Consider the following 27,760-nt stretch of genomic DNA (forward strand, 5'->3'; position numbering starts at 1 on the left):
CATCTATCTATCTATCTATCTATCATCTCTCTCTCTCTCTCCCTCTCTCCCTCTCTCTCTCTCTCTCTCTCTCTCTCTCTCTCTGTCTCTCTCTGTCTCTCTCTCTCTGTCTCTGTCTCTCTGTCTCTCTGTCTCTGTCTCTCTGTCTCTGTCTCTGTCTCTGTCTCTCTCTCTCTCTCATCTATTGAATTTACTTGCTGTCCATCTTGTAACGAATGACTGAGTGGCTTTTACCATTTTCAACTTTTCTTCAGAAAACCTGCATGTAGGGGTCATAAATCAATTTTTGTTACACGGGAGGGAATTGTCCTACAGAGAGAATTCCATACCGTACCCACTTCCATAGTATCTGTGAATTAATATCAGATTAGGGAGACAGACGATATGAGAATGACTAAAATTGCCTACTGAAACCCTTTATTTGCTCTGCCTTGTGCTTTTTGCAATTCTACTCCTGAAGACTAAGATAAAGGTAAAGGTTCCCCTCGCACATATGTGCCAGTCGTTCCTGACTCTAGGGGGCGGTGCTCATTTCCGTTTCAAAGCCGAAGAGCCAGCGCTATCCAAAGACATCTCCTTGGTCATGTGGCCAGCATGACTAAATGCCAAAGGTGCATGGAATGCTGTTACCTTGCCGCCAAAGGTGGCACAAATAAGTTAGGCCAGCTCAGTTTTCAGAAACTTTATGCACCTACTTTATTTGACTCATCCGTGGTACTTTTTAAATAGGTACTCCTTGATTTATGACTTGAACTCAGAACTGCGGTCATAAGTCATGCAGGTCACCACATGATCAGGCCCGATACGCTGGAAGGAAAGGTGGTTTTCCAAAATGCAGTCATGTGTCTACAGGTGCCAGGGTGGATAGACACATGCATTGGTTGAAAATAAAGGAATAACAATAGTACAATATAATAATGGCTCCTAGTATACTTTCCGAAAGAAACCTGATCTCTCTATATGCAAATAATGGTACAATTCATTTGCAATACGTTTCTTTGTTATCCTCTCTGAAAGCAGCTAATATACTGTATAGAGAACGAAATGAGAACTCTCCCTTCCGATGTTTTTTTTTTTAAATAAGCCCAGGTTTTAAAGAAAGAACTATGTTTTGAGATAATGGCACCTTTTCCTTCTGTCATTCATGGAGGAATGCATTCCAGGCAAGATAGGAGCTCTAGCGTTGCTATTACATTTTGCCTAAAGTGAAATTTCAACATGAATTTGGAGAAAAATGATCTTGCTAGAGAAAAATCCTGTAAATTGGACATTTTGTCACCCACACACTGCACAATGGAGTAAGCAAAAGAGAACACTGTAAAAGGAGGGTGGGTGGGTGGGGGGGAAAGACTGACCATGTTGTGTTGGAGAAAAGAAAAAAGAATAGTGCATATTTTTCTTCTTAAATGTCGAGCTGGAGATACTGTTGAAAGAAATGTCCTTCTGGGTTCGGCTCCAAGTGCGGGAAAAGACACTGGAGACATGGAGGCTGCTTGGAAAGATGGTTTATTGTTGGACAGGGCCACATGGCTTGAGCCCTGAACAGAAAAGATGATCACATGCTTCAGTGTTGGTGGAGAAGAAGAGAAGGGCTGAGGGAGGGGCTTGCTAGGCTTTTTATACCCTGTTTAGTCCCACCTCTCTGTTTCCTGTTCCTGTGTAAGAAATGTATTCTGATTGGTGGTCAGACTCCCATGGTGCCATGCAGGGGGCTACTCTCTAGGCTGTGTTTTTGAATCCAAGTGTGGATGAGCTCTCAGATGCCATGTGCTCAGCTGAGTAAAGTTCCAATATTATCATGCCTTTCTGTAGCTGCTGCTGAAGTCTTTATTATGTAAAGTGGGCTAGCCTGGCTGGTCTTAATGGGCCTATTGACAAAGTGGGGGTGGGCAGGAAGCTACAGGCAACTATTCTGTCTTTTAAAACATGTTTCTTTCTTTTCACATCCAGAGAAACATTCTGCCTTTTCAATATTTCCTAGGATATTTCATTTTTTCGGGGAGAGGGCTGGATGATAACTTCCCACAATACCATGGTGCATGTATATGTACATTTGAAACAAAGTAACTGAGTTCTTTCCCCAATATGGTATATCAGATCATTTGGAACACTAAAAATGGCCTTTGTGTTTGCCAAAGTTTGTGCCCTTACTCCTAACATAGGTTGCTTCTACAAGTAACATTTTCTTTAGTTATTCCTTGTTTGAAAATGGTTTTCAGTGTTTAGGCTGTAATAATGTATTCAGCAGTGATGCCATGATCATGTAAGTACAAATTGCATTATAATTAGTATTGTCAACTGGTGAAATGATTTTAGTTGATTAATCATTTGCCTTCTAACTGTTGTTTAAAGTTAAATAAATTTCCATATTATTGGACCGTACCCTAGGGGCTTCTCTGAGATTTAAAGCACAAGGTAAGCCAATATTTAGCAATGGAAGAAAAAGTCATTTTGAGAGGCCTTGGCCTATCGGCAGTTGTTGTTTTTTTCTCAAGAGAAAGGTAATTCTAGGAGAAAGAAATAGCAGCCTCAGATCTCCAGTTGCGGGAGAGAATTTCAATGCTGCATCTAAAAAGCGTTACAAGCACTAGTAAGAATGAACAAGCCAGGCATTTCCGTGGCACGACATAACTGCGAACGTCAAAAGCGCGCCGACAAAACCGCGGCGCTAAAACCGCGATGTCAAAAGCGCGCCGACAACAGCGCGCCGACAGAAGCGCGATTTAAGTTAAGGTAAGGTTTAGGGTTTGGTTTAGGGTTAGGGTTAGGGTTAGGTTTAGGGTTAGGTTTAGGGTTAGGGTTAGGTTTAGGGTTAGGTTTAGGGTTAGGGTTAGGGTTAGGGTTAGGTTTAGGGTTAGGTTTAGGGTTAGGTTTAGGGTTAGGTTTAGGTTTAGGGTTAGGGTTAGGGTTAGGGTTAGGGTTAGGGTTAGGTTTAGGGTTAGGTTTAGGGTTAGGGTTAGGGTTAGGTTCAGAGGGAGGTTTAGGGTTAGGTTTAGGGTTAGGTTTAGGGTTAGGGTTAGGGTTAGGGTTAGGTTTAGGGTTAGGTTTAGGGTTAGGTTTAGGGTTAGGGTTAGGGTTAGGGTTAGGGTTAGGGTTAGGTTTAGGGTTAGGTTTAGGTTTAGGGTTAGGGTTAGGGTTAGGTTTAGGGTTAGGTTTAGGGTTAGGTTTAGGGTTAGGGTTAGGGTTAGGTTCAGAGGGAGGTTTAGGGTTAGGTTTAGGGTTAGGTTTAGGGTTAGGTTTAGGGTTAGGTTTAGGGTTAGGTTTAGGGTTAGGTTTAGGGTTAGGTTTAGGGTTAGGTTTAGGGTTAGGTTTAGGGTTAGGTTTAGGGTTAGGTTTAGGGTTAGGTTTAGGGTTAGGTTTAGGGTTAGGTTTAGGGTCATGTTACAGCGCGCTTCTGTCGGCACGCTGTTGTCGGCGCGCTTCAGCACTCATTCGTCTCCGCGGTTTTGACGGCACGGTTTTGTCACCGCGCTTTAGTCACACGCGCTTTTGCCGTACGCGCATTTGTGGTGGAACTGGCCTTTCAAAGGAAAGTTTCAATAAAATGGCTGATATGTCTACCCCTCTCTAGCTTAGAAAACAGGTGATGAAAAATGATTTTGATCTTGGCCCGTCACTAAAAATCAAGCCCTTCTGAAGAAGCGTTAAACTGAAGTTTGCAAACACCAACAAGACAACAACACAGAATCAACTCCGTAATAAAAAATATCAGCATGTGATTCCCCCCCCTATCTCCCCCCAAAAATTAATCTTTCTCAGAATGAATTTGCTCTTTTGGGTGAATGTGGCAGAGTTAATAGAACTTGTAAGCTAATGTAGGATGATTACACAGATAAGAAGAGCATGAATGCCACTAATAAAGGTCTTAGTAGCCTGCCTGGGTTGTAGCAGAAAATCTTTATCTTCAAAATCTCTGATTAGAACAGAGCATTTACCAACTGTTCATATGGGGAACGAGCCAGGATTAATCATTTAAAGTAATACCTAATTAATCCTGCCTAGCAACAGATGTCAGTTCCAGTCTGCTGACTTCCTTCTATGAATTCAGCGATTGCAGCATTTTGCTGTGAGATCAACACTCCGCTATCATTTTATAATCCGATGCGTAGCAACTGGCGCAGTGGTTAAATGCAGCACTGCAGGCTACTTCAGCTGACTGCAGTTCTGTAGTTTGGCTGTTCAAATCTCACCGGCTCAGGGTTGACTCAGCCTTCCATCCTTCCGAGGTGGGTAAAATGAGGACCCGGATTGTTGTTGGGGGCAATATGCTGACTCTGTCAACCGCTTAGAGAGGGCTGAAAGCTCTATGAAGCGGTATATAAGTCTAACTGCTATTGCTATTGCTATTGAAGAGGAAATTTCTAAAACTTCAGTTGGTGCAGGAAATCCTTTCGTATGTTAGAAATGAAGTTGCCTATTTCATTTCTTTGGGTCAGTAAGATGCAAAGAATACATCCAGCTCCTTCTCTCTTCCACGGGTAAAACAGTAGCATGATTTACTGGGGTTAATTTTTTTGAAGTAGTCCCAAAATCTTGATCTCTCTTAAGCCAACAAGGTATTTTATTCTGTTGGATGAAAGGTCCTTCTGGAAACACGGAGGCTGCATGGAAAGATGGTTTAACGGTGGACAGGATCGTATGGCTTGAACTCCTGAACAGAAAAGGGGGAAATCACATGATTCCAGATGTTGGGTGAAGAAGAAAAAGGGGCTGAGATGCTGAAAGTCTCTTGTTTTATGACCTCTCTGGCCTTTGATATTGATCTTGTATTCTGATTGGCTGTCAGACTCTCCTGGGGCCATGCAGTGGCAACTCTGTAGGTTTGAGTCCAAGTTTGCTTGCCTTGCTGGCTGATATAATTTTCCCAGGTACCTTGTGGTGAGTTTCTGTAGGAGGCTAATCCTACCTTTGTTATGTAGAGTAGACTGGCTCGGTCTTTGAACAGCCCATTGAAAAAGGTGGGGGCAGCTGAGTTTCTGCCTCTCTTGAGTTTCTACTTCTCTTTTTAGGGGACATCTTCTGCCCTTTTAATATTTCCTAAAATATTTCATTTCTCTAGGAGAGGGGTGGGTTTTAACTTCCAGCAATTCCTTGGGATGATTTGATACAGTACAGTACAGTTTGTATTTCGTTTCCACTTCATTATTCTTTACCTTTGCAAACCTTAACATGTTGTGAACAGGAAAGGGACCCCAAAATCAATTAGGTCTCCTTCCACTTGACCTGTATTTTATTTATAATGATTAAACACCAGCAAATTCTAGCTGAACCACAATATTGGGGAAAAATAGATTTAAACCATTTTTTGACCCTTAACATCAGTACCTGGAGTGAAAACTATCTTCCATTTGTAGAATGTATTAAGTGCATGAACTTTTGACCAAAAATAGGACATCCTGGGAACTTGCTGGGACATATGCATATTGTTTTTCCTTATTTATATGGTAAGGTTACAGTACATTCTGGGATATTCTTACTTTAAACCTCTCCCCCTCTCCCTCTCTCCCTCTCTCTCTCTCTCCCTCTCCCTCTCTCTCTCTCTCTCTCTCTCTCTCTCTCTCTCTCTCTCTCTCTCTCTCTCTCTCTCTCTCTCTCTCTCTCCCTCCCTCCCTCCCTCCCTCTCTCTCTCATTATATAATCACTTAAGGAAAATCGGGGTATTTATTTACTTCATGCAGCATTTTTTAGTTTAGTTCAATTAATGGCTAATCACATTTTAAACCCCTACAATTTAAATTGCCTAAAAATGCAGAATGGCAGTACATCCAATGAAAACTATCGTTTGAATCCAGAGTTTGCAATGATCAGGATATAGAATATTTTCCATGTTTTTCCTTGTTTTCCACTGGAGATTTGCTATCTTGTAGGTCTCCTTGTGAGGAGCAAGTATCTGGAGCACTTGTGGACAATCTTGAGTCCTCCCCTTGCTTTTTGGGGGGGAGTCATCTTAAGTCTTCCATTTCTTCTTCCAGAAATCCCCAGAACATTTTCATTATAATTAATATTGAAATATGTTTTTGATGATTAAGCCTGCAAGTCAAAAATCCATCCATTCAGCTTGAAGTAACCTGCCAATTATTAACAATGCATGCTGCTTCCCTTGTAGAAGAGTATTTCTCAACTAGGACAATTACCTTAGCAGATTTTAGCATCCAGAATCCCACAGTGAACTGTCCTGGTTGAGAAGGAAACTTTTAAAGAAACAAACTGGTTATTTGAAGAAACAAACTCTATATTATAGAAAACAATACTATGCTGTTTTTCTTCATTTTGTATTCGCACTGAAGTTATTTGCAGCTTATCACTCAATTCAAGCGATGGAAGGATTTGTTCTTTTTCAAAATGGAGACTCTGCAATTCTTATGAAAACTTTACTGTTCTTGAAAAAAACCTCTCTACTAATATATGCTGTCTAAATTTGCCTTGAAATTGCTTTTAGCAAAATTCAGTAGCCATATAATGATCCACCTTTCTTCACTGAGGAATTTCAGCAGAGTTATTTCAGCTTTCAGCAAAACATGTCAAGAGTTTTACTCAATCTGAAAACTTTTGTGTTTATCTTTTGAGAAAATATGGGACAAACCTTTCTCCTATGATGGACGTGGCTTCTCTCATCCTGCTTTGCAGAGCTGACTTCTGTGATTCAATAGAGCTGAGAGTTTGGGATTTAAATTTCCATTAAAAAAAAAGGCAATCCCCAAACTCTTGATTTGAAAACTTGTATTTGCCAAATTGATTGTGAGATTCCAATGCAAGAGTAAAACTTACTACAGTTAATACTTCATGGTTGGTTACATAAATAATTTCAACTCTTGTTGACTTAGTTCAGGGTTAAGCACAGCAGTGCTTAATCAGCAACTTAATTAGTTCAATAGCTTGATTACTGCATCTGTGTATGTATGCATGAGGAGTGACAGGAAAGAGGAAAAAAATAAATACAATTACAATATGTTAAGTGAGAATGAATGCTTCAATTTATTAATGCAACAGTTGGCAGAAATTACAGAGTAATAAAAATAGATCTTTTCCTTGTTTCCCATCATTTAATACAGCATTCTATTAAACACAAGTCTATTATTGTTTTATCTTTCGAATTGCGATGGCAATTGGATTATTTTCACACACACAAAATATATATTTTGCAAAGAAACATCTTCTACCCCCAAAATAGGAGTGCTTCCCAATAAATATCGGCTTAAAACTCCCAAGACAGCTTGGGCAGACATGGGTTCAGTTTTTTGGTTATGTCTACAAGGCAGAGTACTTTGCTCTAAACTGCCTTACAAGATCACACATGAAAATTACCAGCTCCAAAACAGGAAGGGGGTGACCATGGGGAGAACATTTTCCTCTACCTCTAAAGTGGGCAAGCCTATGCATATATTGGTATGGGATTAGTCTGAAACTGAAGGCTTAGAATGTCTAAATTGGTTTGTGGAATCCTGGCTTGCTATTGCAATTTTGTGCGTTGTTTCCTCGTGGTGCTTTCCTGGGATATTTAAGATTATTTTCTCACTAGGAAAGAAGTAAAAATCGTTTCTTCTCTCTTCTGACTCGTGTCTAAGAAGCTCATTACTTTCCTACATATACAGACATAAACTATCCCTTACACCGAAGCAAGTAGAAGCAAAAACCTCCCAGGTCTATGCTCAGCTTCTATACTGAAGCACATTGTCTACTGCAGTGTTTCTCAACCTTGGCAACTTGAAGATGTCCGGACTTCAACTCCCAGAATTCCCCAGCCAGCGAATGCTGGCTGGGGGATTCTGGGAGTTGAAGTCCGGACATCTTCAAGTTGCCAAGGTTGAGAAACACTGGTCTACTCTGTGACTTATTCATTAAAATGACCAAGTTTTCTTGGGGGAAAAAAAAGAATAGCAATAGCAGTTAGACTTATATACCGCTTCATAGGGCTTTCAGCCCTCTCTAAGCGGTTTACAGAGTCAGCATATCGCCCCACAGTCTGGGTCCTCATTTCACCCACCTCGGGAGGATGGAAGGCTGAGTCAACCTTGAGCCGGTGAGATTAGATTAGAACCGCTAAACTGCAGATAACAGTCAGCTGAAGTGGCCTGCAGTACTGCACCCTAACCACTGCGCCACAAATCTGTAAAGGGGGCTGAACTCAAAGAGTTCCATAAGGACAAGAAATGTTTATACTGACAACTTCGCTATACCAAGGAAAATTCAAGAGCAAAACTAAGACAATAAGCGGTTAAATAAAGCTAATGGACGTGTTTCATGAAATAAAGGATTAGCTTTTATAGTAACGGACATGGTCATTATACTTATTTATTGATTAAACGTATCTGCTCTCCATCTTACTGTCAAGCAACTCCGAATGACTCACAATGTTATAAAAAAGAACGAGAAAGTTCAAAACGTTAGGCATTAAAATTAGAACATTAAAAGTTAACAAAAGATTGCATAAACGGGACGGGATCTTATGTTATGTTCGTCTTTTTATCCCCCTGTCTGTACCCCCTTCCCTGACTGAATTGTGAGCCGCCCTGAGTCCCCTTCGGGTAAAAGGGAGGCATATAAATGTAATAAATCCAAATCCAATCCAATCCAATCTTCTCCTAATCTACTAACCATCTCCCTAGCCCCAAGCTAGATGGCAGAGCCAGATTTCAGGTCCTTTTGGAAGGCCAGGAAGATGGAGGTAGATCTCACCTCATGGGGCAAGATATTCCAAAGAGCAGGAGTTACATCAGAGGTAGGTTCCTACCGGTTCGCACCGGTTCGTTAGAACCGGTTCGTCAAATCTACCAAACCGGTTAGACCAGTGTTTCTCAACCTTGGCAACTTGAAGATGTCCGGACTTCAACTCCCAGAATTGAGAGTTGAAGTCCAGACATCTTCAAGTTGCCAAGGTTGAGAAACACTGGGTTAGGAGATGTTCCACCAGTGGACCCGGAAAGCAGGCCACAGCTACAGAAGAGGTTCCAAATTTTTTTTTGAAACCCACCACTGAGCTACATGCAGGAAAGGCTCTTTTTCTGCTGAAACTGTTTGGCCAATGGGTCTCCAGCCTGGTCCTTTTGCCAGAATGAGTGAGGTAGGGTGATCCCTACCTTATAAGAGCCGAGGTGGCGCAGTGGGTAGAGTGCAGTACTGCAGGCTACTTCAGCTGACTGTTATCTGCAGTTCGGCGGTTCAAATCTCACCAGGCTCAAGGTTGACTCAGCCTTCCATCCTTCCGAGGTGGTTAAAATGAGCACCCAGACTGTTGGGGGCAATATTCTGACTCTATAAACCGCTTAGAGAGGGCTGAAAGCCCTATGAAGCGGTATATAAGTCTAACTGCTATTGCTAACTGCTATCCTATTGGGGTGAGACAGTTTCTCAGGTAGCATGGACCCATTACATAAAAGGGCTTCAAATTCCAATACTTTATATTGGACCTGGAAGCAAAGCAGCAAACAGTGTAGATGGCACGATAGTTGGTGTTACATATTGTTTAGCCAGAAATACCCTGTTCCTCATTACTCCAAATGGGGATTGAGAGGAGCCTGACAGTGCATCCACTTTGTTTTCAACCCTTTGCAGAGCAATGCATTAGAGAAGGAAGCCAGAGAGCTGAACCTCTGTCGTATCTCTTGCTCCACAGATAGGCCCTGCAGATGCTCCAGAGGCATCTATGGGGAGGTGGGCTGAGAGGCAGGGAATGGTGTCTTGATCCTAGCCCAGTTTCTGAAGCTGCAGCTTTGTTACCTTCCATAATAAGGCAGAATTCAACTCTCTTTTTTTATTATCCACAACATTGCTCAAAGTTTTATTAACTGAAGAGAGACTCCAGATTTGATTATAATTTCTTTTTTTTTTTTGGCAGAAGTAAGGGATGTGTGAAAGCCATCGCAGAAATTCAAGCAGTCTAATCAGACCTTTTTCTGACATCCCTCAGACGTTTGGCTTGACTAGTATAAACATTGAGATTTTAATCAAATGCTCAGTATAGTTTTTGGCAAAGTCTTAAATCGGAAGACTTAAGAATTCAGCTTCTCCTGCCTTCACTATCCATACCTCGTCCCACATCCGTACTTTGGTCAGTTTATTTCACAGCATTTTTGTGAATCACCCTGTTTGCTGGTGTAAACTCTCTCATATGATAAATGTAAAATGAATGAATGAATGAATGAATGAATGAATGAATGAATGAATGAATGACAGAAGCAAGCTTTGGTGAGGAAGTTCTGCATTGGTCTGTGTTCTGACCCCCTCCTCCGTCCAGTAACGAATGCCGAGACAAGCTTAACTGGAATGTCACAGCACTTTATTAGCAAGAAACCAAAACCTCGGTGGCTGAAAGCCAAGCATAACAAACAGATAAGAACCTTGGCAGCAACTCAGACTTCGACAGGTAACAGCTTCTCCAGCGTTAGGAGTAACATTGAATCCTGCAAAAGGGGCGTGTGCACAAGCATTCCTTTTATAGTCTGGAGAGGAGCCTAATTACTACCAGCTGAGTGCAATTATCTCCTGTAACTGCGCAACTGTTCCTTACGCCTATTAGCTTTCCGGTGCCGGGCATCCAGGAACAACTCCCTTGTCTCTTCCCCACTGCTGACGTCCAGATCGCACTCCCTTGTCTCCTCCCCACTGGTCCAAGGCTCAGGCGCCTCCTGGTGGCCAACCAGCCTCTCTGAGCCCTGCTCGGAGTCGGAACCCTGTCCAGGGTCCTCCACATCCTCCAGAGCCGACTCATAGGGCCCCTCGCTGTCGGAGTCTAGTGGCAGCCCCAACGGCTCCTGCTGGGCCACAACAGGTCTGTATTTTTTAAAAGAAAGAATTGAATGCTTTGTTACTTGATGTAATTTTTTTTCCCGAGCTTCAGAGAGGTTAGAGTGAGAAGGCAAATTTTGAAAAGCAGATCTTTGAATCTGAGTTGACATTCTTTGTTTAAGAAAGATGGCATATAAACTGTTTGAATTCATATTGAAAATGTTCCCTGACTTTACAGGTGGTCCACAGCCTCATATGTGTAAAAAAAAAATGCTCCTTGGATCTGCAGCTTCCTTTCCTCTCTCTCTAATCATTGCTGCCACACTCAAGATTTTGAGCAGCCACTGATTTTGTTTTGCAAGTAGTAACTACCTATCTTACCTCAAAATGCAGCCAGAAAAATATTATACTTTAAGATTATTTGATGTTCTACTGAGAGAAGTCTCTATGTTCTCAAGAATATTTTGCCATGAAAGTTTGTCTCATAAATTAATAGGAACACAGAGCAATGTTTTCATAGAATTATTTTTCTTCTCACAATTGAATTTTGAGCCAGATATGCACAGAAGGAAACTACAGAATTCCTGAAAGAGAGGCCTTATCTCCTATAAAAGGCTACTAAAGGCTTTTAGCTGTGAAACTGATAGAAAACGATGTTTTCTATTGTTGATATTTTACCATAGCCTGTGTACACTTCAAGTTGACATAATAACAGTGGTGGGATTCAGCCGGTTCGCACCTATTCGGGAGAACTGGTTGTTAACTTCCTAAGCAGATCAGAGAACCGGTTGTTGGAAGAAATTTTATTTTGTTTTTTTTTATTTTTGCACTTTACAAGGCTAATCCTGTAAGGAAGGCAGGAAGGAAACATTCTGGTATTGTTTCTAGACTAATTTTTATTGCTTACAAAAACTCCCTCTCCGGTTAACCCTTATTACATTGTCACAGCTAAGGCGAAGCGCCCATCGATGTGAGTGATGTTGAGTTGGCCACGTCCACCCAGTCACATGACCACTGAGCCCTGCCTACCCAGCTGGTCTTTAGGGCAGAGAACCAGTTGTTAAATTATCTGAATCCCACCACTGCATAATAAGTACCATATAAAAACACCTGGAGTTTTGTTGACATGGTCATAGCTGCCATCTTTACTTTTTGATCAAACCCTCAGAAGTCCCGTATTGCAGTAAAGTAGACTTAGGCCAGTGGTGGGATTCAAATAATTTAACAACCGGTTCTCTGCCATGATGACCATCTGGGTAGGTGGGGCTCGGTGGTCATGTGACTGGGTGGGCGTGGCCAACTCAAGGTCACTCACGTCAATGGGCGCTTCACCTTAGTTGTTACAATGTAATAAGGGTTAACCGGAGAGGCGGTTTCTGTAAGCAGGTCAATAAAGATGAGGCTAGAAACAACACCAGAATGTTTCCTTCCTGCCTTCCTTACAGGATTAGCCCTGGAAAGTGGGGAAAAACAAAATGAGATTTCTTCCAACAATCGGTTCTCCGAACTGCTTAGAAAGTTACCAACCGGTTCTCCCGAATAGGTGCGAACCGGCTGAATCCCGCCACTGACTTAGGCCATGGGATACATCTGGCTTTTTGGCTGTTCCTATGCATATCATGGCAGGGTTTGCAGGGATGGTAAGACTACCGTGATGGGAGCTTCAGCAGTGCCAGAGGCTGTAGCACTGTTTGCCCTATTGATTTGACCTTCCACAACAGTCCCAGTTTTTCATGTGGCCCCTTGGGAAAATTAATTGCCCAGCGCTGCACTAAAGCGTAGAATTATTGGAAGGCAGAGCAGTGGCAAATGCATACTGTCATAGAGATGTTACTCAGTCAAACTGATTGATTTACGATACAATCCACTTCTTTTTTTTCCTTCTACTTTTTCACTTGCATGGACAGAATTTTGCAGAAGAGATTCACCCTTTGGGAATGAATCCATGACTACATTTAGGGTGACATTTTACTCCTCTATCGCTGCCAGATCTCTTGGTTGAACATAGTTGGGTGGTGTGATCTGAGTTTTTAAAATATATACATATAGGTGATTTGGATATAATTGGATTGCCATTTATACCAGTGTGGACATAGTATTGTAAAATGTATTTATAGTCCTGAATTTCCTTCTTGAAGTTCTTTTTCCTACTCCGGTGAATTCATGGGGGGATAGAAAAAAAAATTAGATAGGTATTTAGATTATTGAATGGATTATTTCCGAACTCACCTGAACATGGTTTGTGATGTCACACAACCAAAACCTCTCTGCAATTAGTAGTTTTTTTTTATATTCAGCCCAGCATGATATATATATTACAGATATTACAGAAGTGAGCAAAGATTCTTTCTTCTCTTTGCATGGGTTAATAATTTTCAAATGCACGTAGATCTCTAGAATTTATTCTGGAATACACTAATGCTTAATTTGGTGCAACCTTCAATTCCTTGCTTTCTCTTTTCGTCACCTAGATACCCAAGAATTTCAATGAAATCATCTAAAAGAGTTATGTGATGGCACATACTGTAAGTGAACAAAACGATGGCGATATAAGAGCATCAAGATTTTGCGGAAATCTGTATTCATGTCTGTTCATCAGTACATTTTGTAGGGAAAAAAAAGGAATGCTGCCAATGCAATTATATGTACAATTTTATTGAAGTTTTTTTTGTGTTTGCAATATGTTATTGCATGCATTAGGTTGGTTGGTCATTTTGAAATGCAAAAAGGCCTCAAGAGATGGAAGGATGGAAGGATGGAAGCAGAGTCAAAGAGCATCTAACCAGCACTGGATGCACAATTTATAAAAAAGCAAGATTTAATGCATTGATATGGCCATAGAAACAAAGTTTGTAAAGAAAAGTAATCTGTAGCAGTTCAAATATTAAATGAATCATTTCTAACATCCCTCAAAGCACCATTACAGTACGGTGGCTGCTGCTCCGATCAACCAACGGTACGCCCGTACTGGGGCATATGGCCCAAACTCACCACTGTGTGAAACCCATTACCACGCTTCGAGATGGGTTATGTGTGTGTCAGAGGTGGGTTCCTACCAGTTTGCACCTAGTCGGTAGAACCAGTTCGTCAAATCTACTGAACCGGTTAGAAAAGGTTCCACCAGTGGACCCGGAAAGCAGACCACACCTACAGAAGAGGTTCCAAAATTTTTTGAAACCCACCACTGGTCCTTGGATATGATTATTCTACACTATCATGCTCATATTTATAAAACTCATAAGTGCCTCTGTGAAAGGTAAGGATGACTACTGCGTTTGTGGTGCAATCAGAACATTGCGTGTGTTGAAGTTGTTTTAAGGCAAACCAAAGATGCCTTTTAAAAAACAAGTTGACATCCTATTCTTATGCATGCCAGTGCTGTGTGAGAGGTAATTTAAGGTGGTTCTGACAAGTGTCATCGGCATCTTCATATCCGGTCACATGGGCGGCAAGCCACTCCCATCCGGTCACATGGGCAGCAAGCCACTCCCACAAAGGAGGCCACATCCACAGAGTAGGTTCGAACAATTTTTGAAACCCACCACTGGTGTGTGTGGACTGTTTCTTACAGCTTTTATTCCCTTCACCACCTCCACTAAAGATAATGTTAACACAGCTCCAATGTGTGGAAATGCCCAAGTTTTCAAATTTCATGCAGGGCACTAGAGACCTAAAACACTTTTTAAAATCAACAAAATTTCAAGTGCATTCTTCAGTGTTAGAGAGAATGGGAAAGAAAATACAGCACTGCTTGAATATTCAATCCCTTAGTGCACATCCTGCCTTTACTTCTACGCGAATAAACTTGGGTCTGAAATTTTCTCTGATTTCTTCCTTCTTAATAAACTTATGTAGTAATATATTATATTCATATGTTTTTTATTTACATATATAAATAAAGATAAAGATATCACTAGACACGGTGGCTCAGTGGCTAAGACGCTGAGCTTGTCAATCAGAAAGCTTGGCAGTTTGGCAGTTTGAATCCCTAGCACCGCATAACGGAGTGAGCTCCCACTCACTCCGTTATGCGGCGCTAGGGATTCAAACTGCCAAATTGAAAGAAACGAATTCATCATAAAAGTGTATTATTAAGTCAGAGTTCATTGTGGTGGGTTGCAGACCAGCTGTTACTTGTATGTTGTGAATGAGTTGCATATGGACATAGGCTACCTATAGGTAACCTCAATATAATATGGTAGTCCTTTAGAAGACTGTTGTGTAAAATTTTATCTAGCTCCCTGTTGTGACTCAGCAGAAGTTTGCTGTGAGTTGAGTGGGGATGCAGGAATAACAATGCAGCTGGGGCTCGTTAGTGTCGTCTTCTGGTGATAAAAGGGCGGATGGTGCCACGCCCTGGTTGCAGGAGTCAACATTCATCATTCATTGTTCATCGGTCGTGGTTTGTTTGTGAGAGACACTTGGAGAAGTGATTTGCCTTCTGTAACCCTGATTCAAAGAGACACTTGGAGAAGTGCTTTGGTTTCTTTTTGGACACCTGGTTTTGCTGTAAGAGATTTTTGTTTTGCATTCTGTTATCTTCTTGCCAGAGACTTTATTTATGTTCATTTTGGGCTCGCAGCCAGCGTGAGCCGAGGACTGATAAAGTTATTTCCTTTTAAGTTTGTCTGCCTGTCATCTTTGAACGAGCAGAGAAGGGGGGTCAGAACAGCTCCCGTTACTTGTCCCAGCTTCTGCCAACCTAGCAATTTGAAAGCATGCAAAAATGGAAGTAGAAAAATAGGTACCACTTTGGTGGGAAGGTAACAGCATTCCGTGCGCCTTCAGCGTTTAGTCATGCTGGCCACATGACCATGGAGATGTCTTCGGACTGTGTTGGTTCTTCAGCTTTGAAATGGAGATGAGCACCACCCCCTAGAGTCGGGAACGACTAGCACATATGTGCGAGGGGAAGCTTTAGTTTTACCTTAGTTATTTCTGCCCATCTCACTAGTTTTCATAGATTCTGGGCATACTCTGAGATCCTACTTGGAGGCATTTTGATCTCTAAGATGACTTCATTTGTTCTATATTTTTAGCCATCAAGAGCCACCTTATCATTATAGTTCTTTTCAAATAGAAAATCAATCACTAAATCACTCAATTAATCAATAATCAGTAATCTACAGGATAATTTATTTCCATGCAGTCAGAATGGAAATCGGAATATTAATGATGTATATTTGTATTCACAAATATACCACCCCAACGATAGAAAGAACAAAAATTAGACAAAGAAAATCAGAACACCATAACCCCCCTCAAAAAAATGTGCTAACAAATTTACAACTAATCTGATGAAGTTAGAAGCCTGATAAAATAAGAAGTTTTTAATGAATGCATGCAATATAAAAAGGGAAGGTTCCACTTGAGCCTCAGGGGAGACATGTTCCATTTAAGAAGAGAAAAATCATCTAGCAAGTTATGAGAAAAATATTAATAAAATACAAAGGAGAAAAATAATTCTGCAGTTTCCCCCACCTTATACATTTCAAATGTCCTTCCTTCTCCCTTAACATTTTCAATATTTATAGTCTTCAATTGCAACAGTTTAAGTATTCAAGTAAAGCAATTTCTGGAGTACAAAGTAGAAGAAATAATATATAATCATTTAATAGATAACTTCATGGACACAAGTTCCATCAGAAATAATTTTTACAGACTGATTTTGATTGGTATGCTCAGAGTATCTGCTTAATGCAGATCACTGTAAACAGTGTATGGTATGTTGGACAAAGAATGAACACAATTAACCCTCAAGAAATGTCATAAGAGTTCAGCTTATGGCTGTGGGCAAAATTGTTGCTGAGAAACATCTGTCAACGTCTGACAATTGTTCCCAATTATTCAACTCTTTTATCTTTCTTGACAGAGCATGAAGAGCCTGAATGGCATGTACATGGAAGAGTCATTGGTTTTAATACTGACCCCTAATAATCACCATTCATGTTGTATGAGATATAATTGAATAAGCTTGTTTCCGACAGTGGATCGCTAACAATTATCCTAGCATGACTTGGAGTAGCTCATCTGTGACGATATTGCCTGAAATATATTTTTTCCACAAGAGGAAATGACAAATCTGGAGGTATTAAAAATGTGTAAAGAGATTATGATTAGGAGTATCAGATGTTGTGGCTTGAGGTAGCAGCAGGAAACAAATGACAAAATGAGTAGCACCAAGAATCTCTGGTTGGGTATTATTGTGCAAGCTAGATCGTAACATTCCCATTTTTGACTGATGGAAGAATTATTCTGACTGATGACTACGAGTAAATGCAAGGCCAACTTCCCGGAGACAATGAGTGTCTTGATGAATAAACTGTCAAGAGAAGAACACATCAAAGGAAACATCTGCATCAGAGGATTGCTGTCCAGCATCTGTGAGACAACATATATGGCAGGAAGCATTCAGAAAGTACACTTTCTAGGGACGCAAACACCTGGATTTTGAATTTTCCTATCTGTTATAGTTGTCCATACATACAGCATCCTAAGAATTTTATTCAAGAAGAATATATAGCAACATGTAAGAAGTATACTTTCAGTTTTTATTTTTAAATTGTACGTGTTTGTGTGTGTGTGTGTGTGTGTATTCATGAATTCCACTGTTAGATCAATGTTTTCTAGTGCTTGTCAATCTTTGCCAAGTTTTAATCAAAGTAGGGTATTTATTTATTTATTTATTTATTTATTAGACTTATATACTGCTTCATAGGGCTTTCAGCCCTCTCTAAGCGGTTTACAGATTTTTAGCAAATTGAGTCAGCAAATTGCCCCAACAATCCGGGTCCTCATTTCACCCACCTCGGAAGGATGGAAGGCTGAGTCAATCTTGAGCCGGTGAGATTTGAACCGCTGAACTGCAGATAACAGTCAGCTGAAGTGGGCTGCAGTACTGCACCCTAACCACTGCGCCACCTCGGCTCTAAACGGATGAGCAACCCTTGTACTCAAACAAGCAAACAAAAATGTTTTCAAGTAGGAAGAAAACAATTGCCTGGGAAGTTAATATCGTTCTCTCCTTGACTAAAATTATTGTTAATGTTAGGTCAACCAAGAGGACCTTAAGACATGGTTCGTGGTGTCTTTTGTTTCTGTGAAACTGATAGAAGCAGTTTATCAATTTAATTTATATTTCAGACAGTCCATTCTAATTTTAATTGGTAGATGCAGAGTATCTTGCCAGCAAGATCACTGTAGTTCAGGGGTGTCAAACTCACATTGTTACGTTGTCATCATGTGACACTTTGCGACTTCGTTAAACCAGGGGTGGGCGTGGCCAGTGTGTGATGCAACTGGCCCGCAGGCAGCAAGTTTGACACCCCTGTTGTAGTTTATAAGATGAATTAAGTAAGAAATGACCCAATAGAAAAATAGGGAGATAGTAGTGGTGCTAGTAATGATGAAGAACCTATGAGCTTTTTTATTGGGAAAACATGCCCTTAAAATTAATGAGAGTATTATATTTATAAAAGTCAATGCTATCCATTTCAAGGAAAATGAAACACGTACTATTTTGTAAAAAAGCTAATTGAATGCACAAACTCTTTAAAATTTTAACAAAAGAAAGGAGAAAAAAAATATGTATCTCCAAACTCTACGTAGATGCCTGAACTGAAGTGGCACAGTTTACTGGATGGAAATTTAAGAGCCATCCTTATATCTCTTGTTCACAGCTGCTTAATTGCTTAACAACAATGGGCCCCCAAGACAATCTCTGCGTGACCCGACAAATGCGTGCATGGCAAAAGCACGCCAACGAAACCGCGTCAGAAGCGCGATTTAAGTTAAGGTAAGGGTTAGGTTCAGGGTTAGTTTTAGGGTTAGTTTTAGGGTTAGTTTTAGGGTTAGGTTTAGGGTTAGGTTCAGGGTTAGGTTTAGGTTAGGTTTAGGTTAGGTTTAGGTTAGGTTCAGGGTTAGTTTTAAGGTTAGGTTTAGGGTTAGGTTTAGGGTTAGGTTTAGGGTTAGGTTTAGGGTTAGGTTCAGGGTTAGGTTTAGGTTAGGTTTAGGTTTAGGTTAGGTTTAGGTTAGGTTCAGGGTTAGTTTTAAGGTTAGTTTTAGGATTAGATTTAGGGTTAGGTTCAGGGTTAGGTTTAGGGTTAGGTTTAGGGTTAGGTTTAGGGTTAGGTTTAGAGCGCGCTTCTGTCGACGCGCTGTTGTCAGCGTGCTTCTGCGCTCATTCGTCTGCGCGATTTAGAACTCATGGTTTTCTCACCGCGGTTTCGTCGGGGGCACTTTTGTCAAGCGCGCATTTGTCGGGGAACCCAATCTCTGATAGGTATAGATTATTATATTGTTAGCATTGGGGGAGAGTGTATTTTAGATAAATAAATTTCATATCATTAAATAGTGGATCAGAAGTAATAAAATATAACGAAGGCACATTGCATTTAATTTTTAATTCTGAAAATTGCAGAATATTCTGCATTTGGTGTAATTAAAGGAATAAACTCTTACGTTGTCAATGTAATGACTGCAGATGCATATGGCAATTGATGAGATATAAGGAGAAGACAGACAGCAAGTGACTTTGGATAATAATAAGAGAAAGATGGCTGACATGCTACTTTTTTGAATACTGGATAAGAACAAACAGCATTTCATTTCTGCTTGTGTACTTCCTCAAAGTGTCCAGCTGCCCACTAATGGTGACAGGATGAGGCAAGAAAAATGTGTAGTTTTAGCTTGTGAAAAGCACAAAAGCTGCAGAGTGCATAAAGTGTGTTTCAGAAAGGCAGCTTCCCTAACTTATTAATGTCTGTCTTTGGATGGCAAAAACTATATTTCTTGTGGCAATAAACCGTAAGAGTATGGATCCTGGTAACAAACGTGTTTGCAGCTATATTTAATATGGCTGTTTGCATATCATAGATGATCAAATGATGAAATGATGTGTAACTTGGACTGGTGTAAAAAAAGGATTTTTCAATATTGTAGTCATTAATTTTATATTTCCCATAAAATTCTGAGAAGACAGACAGTTAATCTTCATGCCAAGGTCTTGTTAGAAATTAGCAGTTGCTTTACTGGAAGGATTACTATAAATGCTGGTGAACAGAAGTTTATAGCTTGTTGAAAAATCTCTGCCATATGTGATACGGTCTTATTATTGAAATCCAAGTTGCAAAAAAAATAAAATAAATGCTAATAAATCAATGTTACAACAGCCGAGAAAGTAGTTGAGAAAGATCTGTGATATAGCATAGTTTAGATCTCTGTAATTTTAATTAAGGTTTTTTTTAAAATAGTTGCTCTAATGCTTCAAGCACCTGAAGAAACATAAAAATCTATAAAATCAATGATCAACTTCAAACAGACTAGACACAATATTTAAAGCTTTTGAAAAGAAATATTCAAAATCATTGAGCAAGAAAGACCTCTTTTTACTTGTTGAAAACGCATAGGAGTATAAGGTTAAACACTTCCCTACTATGAAATTAAATGAAATTAAATACTCCTCTCCTCCCTCACAAATTAGCAAGCTTTTTAGCTGCTTACCTCGCTGAAGCTGGGAGATCAGACCATGGTCTCTGAAATCCATTAGCAAGTTAATATTGACCCCCCATTATAGTAATGTATGTGGAATCCTTTCAAACTTTGAAACTGGAATATGTTTCTACATATTATTTCCACATCTCGGCTACGTTCGCCTCGCATTTTTTTTCTGCAAAGCTTGTAAAATGACTTGCACATTTACAACACATGCAAACATATAAGGCTGCCCTGGAGATTTTAAGTGGTATTGTTATTATCATTATTTATTTGAATTTATTAACTGCCCAGCTTCAATAGAGACAGTGTTTTTTGTGTGTATTTGCTCCTAGGCTTACAAGAAAGTTTTACCTGCCTTCCTACAAAGACAGTCTGTAGATTTTAAGGTGGGCTATCAACAATGAGAAGATTTATGAATTTTGGAATTCTCAATTAATAAGTAATGCAAGTACTATCCCCCCAAAGTGCAGGTGTACATTTGAACTACAATGCATAAAACAAAAAATAGAGGGAGGAGACAATGAATACATTTGTATTAATTTTCAACACCAACGTGACATACTCTCTCTTATATTTCTGGGTAATTAAATTTAGGAAGGGGAAAGTTTTGCATAATAGTGGCTTCTCAATGATTTCAGACTGCAAAGAATCACCCATGCTTAGCCCAACATGTTCAGAAACATAAAACTCAGAAGAAATTCAAAGTCAATAAGTTTTTCAATAAAGGGTTTACTTATTTTAAAAAAGAAGAAAAGAAATAACAAAGACAAAAGGTTCAAAATGTAAATTACGACATGCAAACATATAACTAGTGCACAGTGAAATGTTGTGGCCCAGCAGGTGCTGTTGGAGCTGCCACCAGACTCCAACAACGAGGGGCCCTCTGAGTCAGCTCTGGAGGATGTGGAGGACCCTGGACAGGGTTCCGACTCCGAGCAGGGCGCAGAGAGGCTGGTTGGCCACCAGGAGGCACCTGAGCCTTGGACCAATGGGGAGGAGACAAGGGAGAGTGAGCCGGAAGCCAGTAGTGAGTTGTTCCTGGATGCACGCCATCAAAGAACTACTAGGCATCAGGAACAATTATGCAATTACAGGAGGTAATTGCGCTCAGCTGGTGATCATTAGGTTCCTCTCCAGACTATAAAAAGCTATGTGTGCACACGCCCCTCTTTGCAGAAGTCAACACAGAATCGAATGTTGGAGAACTTTGTGTGAGCTTGGCAGGCTGGATTGTTGCCAAGTCTTATCTGTGTTTATTGCTGCCCAACCTTGTCTGTGCTAGGTTGCTGCCAAGGACCTGTTTGTCTGTTAATTAAATGCCGTAATTTATCTCTGGCTTGGAGTGTGCTTTGGTGTGGAATGAGTGGGGTCAGAACAGTGAAATATGTAGAATAACATAAAATAAATTTAAACAAAGTAGGAAATATTCCATTAGAAAAAAGAAATTTCACTTTATCTTTCAATATCAGCTTAGTTTAAAACAAATATTAAGTTAGTTTGAGACCAGTTTTAAAACTGTTTATATTTACTGTCTTTTGACCCCTGAAATAAACACTTGGCCTTATTTTTGAGGAGGTCTTATTATTGTTGAGGTGCAGGAGATGGCGAGTGTGGTCACCTCATGGCTGCTGCTGTGTTGCAATATTTTCGGGGAGGCCTTATTTTCAGGGTAGGGCTTATTTTAGCACATGCGCTCAAAAGCCCGATTGGGCTTATTATCCAGGGAGGTCTTATTTTGGGGGAAACAGGGTAAAAACTGGCTTATTTGACTAGCAAAATAGAGTTTTTTATATAATAAAAAACAAGCAATCCGAAGTGAAAAGTTGAACTTCCAGATTTTTAGAGAATCCAAAATATGGATGTCGCAGCCAGGCATGTATAGCTAAAGAATTAGTACTGATTTTGTACTAACACTATTTCCTTCTCAGGAATTTTGGCTAGTATCAAATAATGGTTTATGTTGAAACTCACATACAGTTTAATTTTGACATTTTTTGGAAGAGGTTTCTTAGATATTGATGTGCTCTTTAAATGTTTAAGCTGCCATTCTGAAGGACTTAAATTCCATTTTCAGACAGAACATAAAGGATTCTGGAAGGAGTTATCAGATATAAAGTCACTCAGTGTATTTTGTAGGTATGTACTGTTTGGTAATAATTATAACCGGTAGTGACGGAAAATAATATTTAGGATTTATTTAATCCTATAATTGATAATCATCTGGAATAGCTAAGCTTTATGATATTGGCCCCAGATCAGTGCTTGCTTCAGCAATGCCATTAGCATCTCAGCATGAGTTGGCTAGGCTATGAGAAGATAAATTGGGAAGGAGATGCTACTAAGGAAGGGCAATCCTCTTTCTGCTCCCTTGACAAGTACCCGAGGTAGGTTTGAAAACTAGTAGGCTATAGATCAAGCATGATTTCCCTATTCCCCTGGCTGTAAATCATGACAGATGTATACCAGGTCACCCATTGCTGGAATGGATTTTGACTTTTTTGGAGTAGTGGTTGTTAAATGAATATTGTAGTTGTCAAGTGAACCAATGGTCTGCTAAATTAAATTAAATTAAAAAAGTAACATAAATAAATATTTACAATACATTTGTCAGGTTTTATCTGTTACTGAACATAGTAAATTTTTGTGGCCCAGCAGGAGCCGTTGGAGCTTCCACCAGACTCCGACAGCGAGGGGCCCTATGAGTCGGCTCTGGAGGATGTGGAGGACCCTGGACAGGGTTCCAACTCCGAGCAGGGTGCAGAGAGGCTAGTTGGCCACTAGGAGGCGCCTGACCCTTGGAGCAGTGGGGAGGAGACAAGGGAGTGTGATCCTGACGTCATGCATTGGAGCAGTGGGGAGGAGACAAGGGAGTTGGTCCTGGATGCCTGGCAATGGAGAGCTAATAGACATAAAGAATAGTTACGCAGTTACAGGAGATAATTGAACTCAGCTGGTGGTAATTAGGCTCCTCTCAAGACTATAAAAGGAATGATTGTGCACACACTTGTTGCAGGAGTCAACGTATTCACTAGAGCTGGAGAAGCTATCATGGCTAGCTTGGCAGGCTGGATTGTTGCCAAGGTTAGTCTGTGCTGGATTGCTGCCAAGGTCTAGTCTGTGTGTTAATAAATCTTTTAATTATCTTTGTCTCGGCGTACTTTGGTGTGTGAAGAAGGGGGGTCAGAACAGTAAATGATCTATAATAATATTTTTTGTCATAAATTCTGTCATAAAACAAGAATCCCGTAGGCTTAAGATCCTGAAGATCAAACCACAATGTGAGGATAAATGTAACTGATCCTAGTTTCCTAATTCCTCCACTTATGTGGCAGATTTCAAGACCCAGAAAGGTCTAGAACATCTTCAATTTTTTATTCAACCCTGTTTAAAACAGTGAGAATTTACAACCAGGTGTAAGAACTTTTTAAAAAATGTTTTGTTTGTAAGAATCCAACCCATGGAGGCCAAGAGGTTCTTACCCAAACCATTTATTTACTAGTTATAGGAAAGATTTTAAAATTTATACATTAGATTTTTTTAAAATAGAATCAATCAACAAAGTATAACCGAGTCTCGCTAATATTGGATCTCCAAAGCTGATAGAAGCAAAAAGAGGGAAATATAAAGACGACCTTGAAAAGAGATTGAAGAAGGCTTACATCGACCGCCTCTATAACATCCAAAGTCTTTACATTCCACAAGTATATAAAGAAAGAGAAATACACTCCAGTCCTGGAACTGATGTACATAAATCTCCTTTTCATGGCAGCCAATAGTAACACATTTACACAAATGAAAATAACAACAAAAATCCCAGGCAAATACACTCAGGGCTTTGCATTCTATTTTCAGCTTTAGTGGATCTTTTGAATGTTCTCTCCCAAGCAACAGGGTTCCTCCGCTGGGCATTTTATATGTAGTTTTATTTGTATCAACCTAAGTGCTAAACGTATTAGTAGAAGCACCAAGTAATACGCAGTGCAAAGTTATTATCAGCAGAGATATAGTGATGCCATATTACACAGCAGAATGTATTTACCAACTGACCCTTAGAAATGCTAACAGCCTGGAAAGCTATTTTAGGCTACTCACAGCGACTGCCACCAATTCCCTCCTACACAGAAACCACGTAGATTATTCCTGGATGTGTCAGTATATATCAGAACATACTTAAGCCCACAGAGTGTTTCTTTAAATGCTAAATGTAGAGCAATTAATATTACTGAGGAGTGGCATTCATCTTCATCTGCTTAGCTTTATTCACCATAATGCCCATTGCTTTGAATTATGTGTGAACCAGGGGTGGGTTCCTGCCGGTTCTAACCGGCTGGGTAGAAGAGCTTCCAGAAATCTACCGTAATGTTTAGAAGAAGTTTGTCACGGAGTGCCTGCCCCGCCCCCTCGCTCACTTGCCCCGCCCATTCCATCACCGTTTGCAGGCTGTAGTTTGTGCAGCGCGGACGGCCTCCTAGGACCTCCCCGAACTTGTCTACTTTAGAAAACGGGAATGTCCCCAAATTCACTAATCTTCTTTAATCAACAATCTAAATTCTGGAGCCTTTAGTGTTCCAAGCAAGATAGACACCATGATAGCAATAGCAATAGCAGTTAGACTTATATACCGCTTCACAGGGCTTTCAGCCCTCTCTAAGCGGTTTACAGAGTCAGCATATTGTCCCCAACAACAATCCGGGTCCTCATTTTACCCACCTCGGAAGGATGGAAGGCTGAGTCAACCCTGAGCCGGTGAGATTTGAACAGCCGAACTGCAGATAGCAGTCAGCTGAAGTGGCCTGCAGTGCTGCACTCTAACCACTGCGCCACCTCGGCTCTATAGCAATAGCAGTTAGACTTATATACCGCTTCATAGGGCTTTCAGCCCTCTCTAAGCGGTTTACAGAGTCAGCATATTGTCCCCAACAACAATCCGGGTCCTCATTTTACCCACCTCGGAAGGATGGAAGGCTGAGTCAACCCTGAGCCGGTGAGATTTGAACAGCCGAACTGCAGATAGCAGTCAGCTGAAGTGGCCTGCAGTGCTGCACTCTAACCACTGCGCCACCTCGGCTCTATAGCAATAGCAGTTAGACTTATATACCGCTTCATAGGGCTTTCAGCCCTCTCTAAGCGGTTTACAGAGTCAGCATATTGTCCCCAACAACAATCCGGATCCTCATTTTACCCACCTCGGAAGGATGGAAGGCTGAGTCAACCCTGAGCCGGTGAGATTTGAACTGCCGAACTGCAGAACTGCAGTCAGCTGAAGTAGCCTGCAGTACTGCACACTAATCACTGCGCCACCTCGGCTCATGATATATTCAGATGATATAATCTGAAATCTGATGCAGAGAAGGAAGGCTACTGTGAGAATCTTGAGCTTTTTAAACAACTCCCTTTCTCAACACCCCTCCCAATTACGTTACATACGCTTGTTTCACAGTTAACACTAAATGGATGATAACTTAAAATTGCAGTTCCTATCATTGCCTGGAATAGGAAGTACGATTTGGTAGACATGGTGTGAAGAAGTGACAGTATCTATGGGATTCCCTAAATCTCATTGTTCATTACAGATATAAGGCCCGAAAGTGGGGATCCAGCCCCATCTAGGTTTTGAGTGTATGGTGTGTTGCTTTTAAATCTGTTTTTCTCTTTTCTCTATATTTTAGTTTTTTTTACTTTACTCTTGTATTTGTAAGCCGCCCGGAGTCCTACGAGATTGGGCGGCATATAAATTTATTAAATTACAATTACAATTACAATTTGGTGCTGGGATTTTGTAAAAATGTCCTGTTCTTTTGTGTTGGATATGGAACGGTCTTTCTACCATTGCTTTCAGATGTCAGCCAAAATTGTCTCCCCCAAAAATCTTCACAAGAGGGAAATCTTAGGAACATTTTCATTCATTTGTATAAGAACATTTATTCTAGAAAACTTTCGATGTGTTTACGAGTTGATCCGAAGAAAGTGGGGAGGAATCCTTCAAAATATATGAGATAATTTTTCAGTACTTATTTTGGTTATCTCTCCTTTTGGTTAATCTCCCTTATGATTTTTTTTTAAATTCTCCATAATGAACAGCATCATTTCTAAAAATGAGAATTAGAGATGGACTTAAATAGTAATGCAGGAAGTGGTTGTCAGAGCTATTTTGGATATTTTAATCTCTTTAGCTTACAATGCAGTTGGCTGAAGGTTGGCGTTTCCCCCCCCCTCTCAAAAGCCTCAGTGGCATGGAAATGAAGCTGATTAGGACTCATGCTTGTCTAATTAATTTGTCAGTGTGTGTTACAGGTTTGTGGAGAAATTAAACAATCAATGTATTGAGCATCTTGGACCATATTTGATCTGAAGAGAAGATCCTGCACATCGATTTAAATCTTAAAAACATAGAGCTGTGGAGGAACAGGACACGACCTATCCTTATGAATAGATTAATGCAGGGTGCATACTGGGAAATATGACAAATAGGCTTTAACAATTAAATGTGAAGGTGTTAAAAGTCTATAGCCGTGATGGCGAACCTATGGCATATGTGCCATAGGTGGCACGCAGAGCCCTCTCTGAAGGCACGTCAGCCATCATCCCAGCTCAGATCCACTGCGAATGCGCACGTGCCTCCTGCCAGCCAGTTGATTTTTGGGTTTCTGCCGCGCATGCACAGGTAGCAGGGTGCATACAGGAGATGCACACATATGTGCAGGAGGGTCATGCACGCATGCACAAGGGTGGGGGGAAGCCCCCCTGTGGCTGGATTTTGGGCCAGTGTGGAGTGTTGTGTGCCCATTCATGGAGGGGTGTGTGTCACGCAGGGGGTCATATGTGCATGCGCAGGGGGAAGGGGGAACATGTGTGTGTTTGTGTGTGTTGCACATACATTGCATTATGGGTGTGGGTAAGCACACGCTTTCGGCATGTGATGACAAAAAGTTTAGCCATCACTGGTCTATAGCTAGAAATAAGTCAGTCATTGATTCTGATCCAGAGAAACTGAGAAAGGTAAGGAGGATGTTCTGACCCCCTCCTCTGTCCAGTAACGAATGCCGAGACAAGCTTAACTGGAATGTCACAGCACTTTATTAGCAAGAAACCCAAAACCTCGGTGGCTGAAAGCCAAGCATAACAAACAGATAAGGACCTTGGCAGCAACTCAGACTTCGACAGATAACAGCTTCTCCAGCATTTGGAATGACGTTGAATCCTGCAAAACCAGGCTCCTCCCAGTCTCTCTTTAAATACTATCTTGAGAGGAGCCAAATTACAATCACCTGGGTCCAATTATCTTTGGTAACTGCGTAGCTGCTCTCTACGTCAATCTGCCCGGCGTTGCCGGGCATCCAGGACCAACTTCCTTGTCTCCTCCCCACTGCTCCAATGCATGACTTCAGGATCACACTCCCTTGGCTCCTCCCCACTAGTCCAAGGCTCAGGCGCCTCCTGGTGGCCAACCAGCCTCTCTGCGCCCTGCTTGGAGTCGGAACCCTGTCCAGGGTCCTCCACATCCTCCAGAGCTGACTCATAGGGCCCCTCGCTGTCGGAG

The sequence above is a fragment of the Thamnophis sirtalis genome, unplaced genomic scaffold (genome assembly GCF_051295495.1).
Source record: "Thamnophis sirtalis isolate CommonGarterSnake01/CBP01778 unplaced genomic scaffold, rThaSir2_p1.2 scaffold_7, whole genome shotgun sequence".
Lineage (NCBI taxonomy): Eukaryota > Metazoa > Chordata > Lepidosauria > Squamata > Natricidae > Thamnophis > Thamnophis sirtalis.